The 7,780-nt window shown below is 40.3% G+C and overlaps 1 protein-coding gene across 1 annotated transcript in view; it reads left to right on the top strand.

Annotated features, from left to right (window-relative positions):
- Window positions 1–3,478: 3,478 nt before the first annotated feature.
- The window catches only part of RFX7 (regulatory factor X7), a 28,253-nt gene continuing 23,951 nt past the window's right edge, over window positions 3,479–7,780 (top strand). The window contains exon 1 of the mRNA XM_042824434.1: window positions 3,479–3,511. The gene's annotated coding sequence lies outside the window, so the exon portion shown is untranslated. The remainder of the gene's footprint in view (window positions 3,512–7,780) is intronic.

Here is a 7,780-nt window from a genome sequence, read left to right as displayed (position 1 = left end):
CCACATCCAGCCTGGCCTTGAATGCCTCCAGGGATGGGGGCATCCACAACCTCCTTGGGCAGCCTGTTCCAGTGTATCACCACTCTTCATGTCATCATTGCTTGTGACAGGATCACTGGATCTTTTTTGCAAAGTCTCATAGTTTTTCCCCACCTGGTTCTTGTGGCAGATCAGTACTTATGGAATCTGTCAAAAATGGATACTTTGGTATCCCTCACAAAGGACAGGTCCCCCCAGAATCAACAAAGATGCTGTGTACCCTAGATGAAACTGCTTGAAGTAGCCCTCTTTAAGTGTTAGGTCAAATGAGAAAAATAGTTTGATGTTGGAGAGACTTTCAACATAAAGTACTGCAGAACAGTGGATGTCAGAGCTGTGCTGCTTGCTTGAGGCAGTCACTAATGCGAAATTTGCAGCAAGTACCCAGGTGCTGCATGGAGCAGTGGTCCGGAAGGAGCAGTACAGCTTGCAGTACAACTCCTAATCTTAGTTTTCTGATGAGCTTGAGTCACTAATAGTTTGAAATGGTTATTTTTCATTAGTGAGAACATCTATCGCTTTTGGTTCTCTCCTGCTGCTGTTACTACACATGGAGCAAAGCGTGTGAGTGGTAGCCTCCAAACATTAGAAATAGCTCCACATGTAGGGTCTGATTCAGCCATGCTGTTGTGGTTGCTGATGGTAGGGGCTAACTGAACAAATTGTTGCCAGAAGTCTCTCAAAGTTGCTGACCAAATTAAATCTCGTTGCCTATAAAACTGAATACAATGGTTGTGGTTTCTGTAATTAAAGAAGTTATTAGGTAATTGATGCATTTGGCAGGGACAGAAGCAGGCTTATTTTTTTTTAAAGTTGAAAACTGTCGGCTTTCTATAACACATCTGTCCTGTAAATAAGCAAAGGAAGTAATAGGGAGAAATAAATGAAATTGGCAAATATGTTATATCTGGGATGGCTGTTAGTTCACCGCATTTGTTGTTTTGCCTTTTATCTCCTGATGAGATGGAGGTGCAACATCTTAAAATTGCACCATGCAGAGCTTTTCTGTGCATTGCAAAGGTCGCTATCCACGCATGTTCCCAGTCAAACCACTGGTTCCTCAGGGTTGCTGTTGCCTGATCAATCCACTGGAAGATAAATGAGAAGTATGATGTCATTAGACACAGGCAGTAGGAAGTCAGGCTATGTTAGCCTGAGTTCTGATTAGGATGAAAAAAAGTATCTGCTTACTGGTAACAGTGTCCTTCCAATGTACCAAGGAGTACCGAGCTGGAGGTGGAAAAGTTGTCCTTGAAATAATTACCACCTTTATTCCTGCTTGAGCCATAAGACCTTTGCCTTTTAAGATGTCGCAACCAGCTAATTAAAAAAAGAGAAAGAAACAGAGGAAATTATATCCACTGGTCCAAATACTGCTCTTTAGCAGTTACTTCTAGGTGCTGTTATGATGCTGTGCAAAGGGAGGTCGCAACTGGGTTGGAGAATTTACATTTAGCTGGCTTAGAATGATGTTTGGAGGTAAAAGGACAACTCTACGGATCTTCTGCCCAGCTGCCTCCTGGCAACCTGACTCTTTTTACAGGAAGAGCATATTAATGCAAATGGGCATGCTTATGTACAGTTTGGCAGGATCTGCCACGACTGTCAACTGTGCTGGTCGAAGCACGCCTTCCCGAAAAGCCTAGCACAAAATGTTATGTGCAAGTCTGTGGAGTAGTGGCTGCATTTCAACTGAGTTGGGTGCACCTATACCTTGCATCCCTTTATCCTCTGTGCTGCTTTTCTGTGTTAAGGTGGTGTATGAAGCTGTAGAAAAGTTTAGCCACAAAAGTGGATGCATGCCTGAGCCCTGTCGCCTGCTGCCATAACTGCTGCTTTGTGAGAGGCTGTGGATCTGCAGCAGTGCTGGCACTGTGAAATCCTGCTGGAGGCACTGGGGCAGGGTGGAGGCTAGGGTGAGAGCAGTGCTGTACGAGCAGCTGGGTGGCCTTGGTCAGCTTTAAGTCAGAGGCAGTTATACCTCTTAATAGCAGCAGAAAGTATCCGTGCTTGGTGTCCTCTGACTTTGTAGTTTGATGATTGTTTATGAAAAGTGAGGTGACATTTGAATGTCCTTCAGTTGCTGCAGTAGATGGGAGCCACTTCCCATAGATGAGGAAAAGCTTCTATTTTACTGTCTTCATAGCATCCTCTGTGTGCACAAATCCCGAGTAGCTCAGCTTCCCTCCCAAATGTGCACCCGTCTGATCATCTTTACACAAGTGAGCTTCAGCGGGTTTGTCATAGGCTTTTACCTCCTCATGTTTTTTATTGTATTGTCATTCTAGTCATATGCAGTTCTTGCATGAAAGTAATAGCAGTTTCTGGACGTCACATTTTAGACTTTGTGGTTTCAAAATGTGATGCTGTATTAAGGAGGACAGCTGAGCTGCTGCTTCTTTGAACTTCTTGATGTAACAGTAGATGTAGACTGAGTAGTTCTGGCTCCTATTACAACCAGACACTGGAGCCATTTGTTCTGCTTTCTTCTCATTTTAGCATATCTATCAGGTATCTTACTTGGTCTTTCGTTGTATGTGGGTAGCATGTACACAAAAATAAAACAAGTGGAAATATATTTTATTCTGCTAACAGAAGGCTAATTTATCTTTTATTCTACTGGCAATGAAATGTTTCCTAAACCTGGGAATTGTTTAGAGATCAATCATTCGGTGTCCAGCAGTGAAAATCACAGATCTTTGCATGTTAAAGCTCATTCTCCTGCTCAGAGCAATGATTAAATGCCTTCAACTAATACAGAGTCAGTCAAAGCATGTGACATGGAGTTATTCTAAGTACAAAAGTTGCTAACGGGTGTGTTTATGTTTAAGTGTAGCAAGTTTCATTCCGCTCCTTGGCACGTTTATTGAGGTCATTTATGACAAACTTGAATTCAGCCCCTGCCCAATGTCTTTTTAATAAACCAACTGAAAGCTAGTGAGATGGAAGTAGAAAACTCCTCTGTAGGTTGATGGTGGGATATCAGTTGTATCTGCTTTTTGGCAGCTCTTTGGGAAGCTAGAAATAAATGCACTGAAGTGGTGGGTTTAATGAAGCGTGGTGAGAAGGAGGTGTTAATTATGTTTACAGATAAACAAATACATCTGAAGAGTGGAAGAGTTTCCAATAGGAATAGTGACATCCATCTTTGCTGCTTTGTAACTTGAGATAATATCTCCTAGTTGCAAAAGTATTTCATTTTAAAAATGGGCCTTATGCAAGAGAACAAAACAGCATGAACTGTTGCAAACTGTTGGATTCACCATGATTTCTGCCTACAGGATTGCATGTTAAGTATTCTTCTGCAGGCTAGTATGAGATTTTGTAGCAGGATATTAAGTCTGTAGTATAGTAGTAGCTATTAGAACATGTAATATTTTCATAATAACTGTTTAGATTAATTCAAGATTTGTTCTCTCTTTCTTTCCTTACGTCTAGCAAAACTGTACAATCTAAAGTGGACTGCATTTTGGTAAGTACAACTCCTGAATACTTTTTAATATTTAATAAAACTGTAAGACCAAAATAGATAACTCCAGAGACTGACAGCTATTATCAAGCTGTTCCTTGACAGTACCTTTAGGGTACTACCACTAAACGTGTTCAAAATAATGCATCATGTATGTTTGGTGTTCCTTTCCTGGGGAAGTATTGACCTCCTGTTACTGGCACCAATGGCTGTGATTTCCCTTTGTAGGGGCTGTCAGTACAGATGTGACTTAGAAGGGTGCCTTACTGCTTTTGCAAAATGGGATTTTGTTAAATGCAAGATTGCGTTTCATGGATCAGTGTCTGCAAGAAGTTAACTGTGCCATCATGTTCCATTGCTCCTCTTTGGGCTGTTAATGATTGGTGCTCTTGTGGGTTCCGTGCAATAGTCAATTCATGGCCAGTACTATGTTTTAAGGAATTAACTGTTTTGAGCTGCACGTTTACTCAAAATGTGGCAGACTAATGTCCTAGGCTGTGAAAACCTTGCTGGTATAATAATTGGCAGATTGGTTGGTTCATCTGTTTAAATCTTAACCTCTAACCACCATCTTTGATACTTGCCCAGAAGAGAGTCATGCTACAGGTCTTGTTAGTACAGATGTACAGTTTGGGCTGTTTTTTTGTTTTTTAAAAAGGGAAGACCTTGAAATACATAAATATATCTGTCCTTTGTGCATTTAAATAACAAGATCTAGATGGTTTTGAGAGATTATTTCTGGGAAGCAAATATCTAGGGCAAACTCAAGGGATTTGCTTGTATTTAATAGGGAGCAGGTTGCAACTCACCTTAAATCAGAGTCTGAGTTCATAAATCTCAAGACTGGAAAGGACTGCTTATTCTGACTGTCTACCTTTGGCATTTCATCCATAAGTACCAGCGGGTGAGATAAAAAGATGACATAGACAGCCATCTGGATGCTATCATGTAGAATCTGTTCGGCTGTGTGGCTGAGCTAAATAAGTCGTATTGTCACAGGCTAATTCAGATAGCACTGAATTCTGTAACCTTAAAATTTCGTCTTATGTGTCATGGTGAGAAGTTTAAAGTAAGCTTCATTGTTATATTGCAGCTTTGGACCCAGTTTTACGTATTCTTAAAAGAATTCTTGGATGCATCCATCTGAATGTGTGATCTAAAATGTCATTGTTGTCCTATTTATTCCTCAGTGGCATCTGTGGACGGGTGAATATAAAATCTTTTGTACATGAGTCTTCAGTTGCAAAAGGGCAAATTGCACTTGTAAAACTCTTTAACACTGGCTTTTTCTGCCGTAAAAAATAAGTGTGGATAAGTTCTTAAGCAGCATCAGAGACAGTAATAATAAGACAGTAGCAGTATCTGTCAGCTGCTTCTTCGAGATCTGTTTTAAGAGAATGAAATTACTTGAGGACTGTTCTTGCTGATGAGTTTCAAGGAGTCCTATCAACGTGGGAAAGCCACTCTAAGGTAGCAGAGGTAGGTCTGATGCTGGTCAGGTCACTGGGGAAAGCAAAAGCTAAGATCAGAATAGTTTGAAGAACTGAAAATGAAGTTGAATCCTTCCAATATGGTTGTTGCATTTAATATGCTTTTGGAAAGCTGTGAGCTGCAAGAACGTGGAAGTATGTTAATCTAAAAGGCTGTGACTATATAGCTGTAAACTATTTGGGGCTTCCTTGCCGGCCTGTTGTCTGTGTGAGGCAGGTGGGCAGGTTGCCTCTGTGGTGAAGCATGTATGGGTTTGTCAAAGTGCAGAAGTGTTCAGAGGAGCAGGGTGTTCAGAGCTGGCCAGTACCAGGCTGCTTACAGGGTCTGGGCCCCAGGCTGTGGGCTCAGAACATCTCCTCTAAATTCAGTTCCTTAGGTTTGGTTCAGATCCGAATCCTTTCAGGGCCTCTGAATCATTCTCACATAATATAAACCAGCAATGCCCATCCCTTGACTCGTATTTATTTGTTTATTACTGTAAAAAGGAAATTTGGGACCAGCTTTCAACGTTATTGGAAAGCTACTGATGATGGCGTAAAGCCTTTAAGCTTGTTCAGTTTGCTAGCAACCTTAACAAACATCAGTAGAAACAAAAACTCAGATTGTGTTTGTTGTTTGGTAGCAGCTACACAGCCACAGTGTGCCAAAGCAGCACACATCTTCCTTAGGACATTGGCTGCCTAATACAGCAGAAGATGGGAAGAAAGAGAGGAAAAAGGAAGAAGGAAAGGTGAGGGTAATGGTCTCTGTTGTGGAGGTAACATCAGAGCAGTACAGAAAAAAGTGTAACTTTTCGCACCAGAACTGCCAATTTTATTCATACAAGAGACCAAAGTTACCTGCCTTTTCTTGTTGTACTGCACCCTTTACATTCTGTGACATGCTGTCAGCTTCTGGAAGATCATAAGAACATCGTATGCTGTGCAATCCCCAAAAAAGAGGTAATTAGCAAGAATTATGGTGTAAACAGCCATTAAAAATTTATTGTAACATCCTTTTAACTGTAGTAAACATGTCTGGAAGTCTCTTATGACTTGACTTGTTGCATTTGTTGCCACATACGAAGTGAACTCTTGAACCTGATTTAAAGAATGGTATGCCCCACGTAATTCCTTAGCAATTAGGCTAAGGTTTCTTTCCTTAGTCCTCTGAAAAGAGATCGGCACTGGTGATGAGAGTTTGCTGGATCAATGGCTGTGAAAGCCAAAGCTGCTGATGGCCTGAACAATTCCAGTGCAGGAGGCAGCAATGTGTGCGACTGCTGCTTGAGCAGCCTGCTTCAGTCCCACTGCAGAGAAGGTGGCAGCTTGTCACTTTTTGGCCCTTCAGGAATTGGGCAGAAGCTGTATGCAGCTTTGGCAGATGTACTTGGCGGCTGTCAGTACGAGGCTGCCATGTATTTTTAGGGCTTGTTTGGAATATTTAGCACCTGAAATATGTTTCGGCTTCTGTTCAGAGAAAGCATACCAAATGTGTTTATTAGCAGCTCTTTAGAAAAATAGGTTCCGTTTCAACTATTTGCTATTTTGTCTTGATCGTATTTTCAGCAAAGCCTTTGACCTTGAGCAAATTATTTAACCTTTGCTTCTTGTTTCTCTCTTTGCACAGTGGGGAGATGATTGCTTGACTAATCTGCTATTCTTAGTCTGGTTGTTAAATAATAGATGTTTGTTCTTTTGAAATACGACAAGTCTTAGAACCAGTCTGCCAGTAGATGCAGGTTGCATTACCTTTTTTACTTAGAATATAGTTACATGGAAATGCACAAAATAGGGAATTTTGAGATCAGTTCATGATCTCTAAAATAGTAGTATTTTAGAATGCTTACGGCAATGCCCCAGCCTTCAACTCATCTTTATTGGAACTCAAGGACTGAAATAACTGTAATTCTACTTTCATTGTAGCAATAGGAAATTTGAATGATGTTTTTCAGCGTTCAAGAATTGTAACTGCTAATTGTTACTTACTATGGTGTTCTGCTGTGTTATGTTAAATTTGGTCCAACTAAATCTTTTCTTCTTTAAAAAAAAAAAAAAAAAAAGAAAAAGAAAAAAAAATCCAGGGGGAAAAAAAACCCCAAAAACAAATTATCTGGGGTTTCCCATGGTAATTCATTTTGATGACTTCAGATGAACATTCAGTAACATTTCTGATCTGCCAGATCAGCAATTGCAGATACCCAGATAGAAATGCCAATTCCATCAAGGTCAGGAATCTTTAAGCAGTATTGAGTGATTCTGGAGACTCAAGCTGAAATCACGTTCTCCAGTTGAAGCACAAATATGGTTAATTTGTATTTCTGTCTGTGTCACAAAAGAATTTCTTATCTGCATTCTGTATTAAACTATTCTTTGTTGGGTTTTTTTTGTGCTGTGAGAAATGTTAGTGTTTGTTTACTGTCACAATGGAACTAGATGTGAAATACAATTTTAAAAGGTGAATTAAAACCCAGTTGTTGTATAGCTTGTTTACTCATGCAAGAAGTCTGCTAGGAACAGACTTTTCCATTCCCAGAGGTCCTTATTCCGTATCATTCTTAGGCAGCTGAAGGACTGAATCAGTTGGGCCAGATCTATATGCCTGCTGATGCACAAACATAGGCAGATCTCTAGTTTATTTACTACATATTTTGTGCATTTATTTGGTGGATTTGTCATCCTTGGTGACTATCAAAACAAAGACAAATTCCAGAGACTTGTGTTGTTTTGTATGTTACTGAAAGGCATTTTGTCTGTAGCTTGAAGTTTCTAGTTTTTCTGACCTTAGTTTTTCTGTCTATAA

Source organism: Centrocercus urophasianus, unplaced genomic scaffold, assembly GCF_019232065.1.
Source record: "Centrocercus urophasianus isolate 14NV4802_14NV808 unplaced genomic scaffold, USGS_Curo_1.0 seq_23, whole genome shotgun sequence".
Lineage (NCBI taxonomy): Eukaryota > Metazoa > Chordata > Aves > Galliformes > Phasianidae > Centrocercus > Centrocercus urophasianus.
The sequence above is the reverse complement of the archived record's forward strand: the minus strand, read 5'-3'. Positions and strand labels throughout refer to the sequence as shown.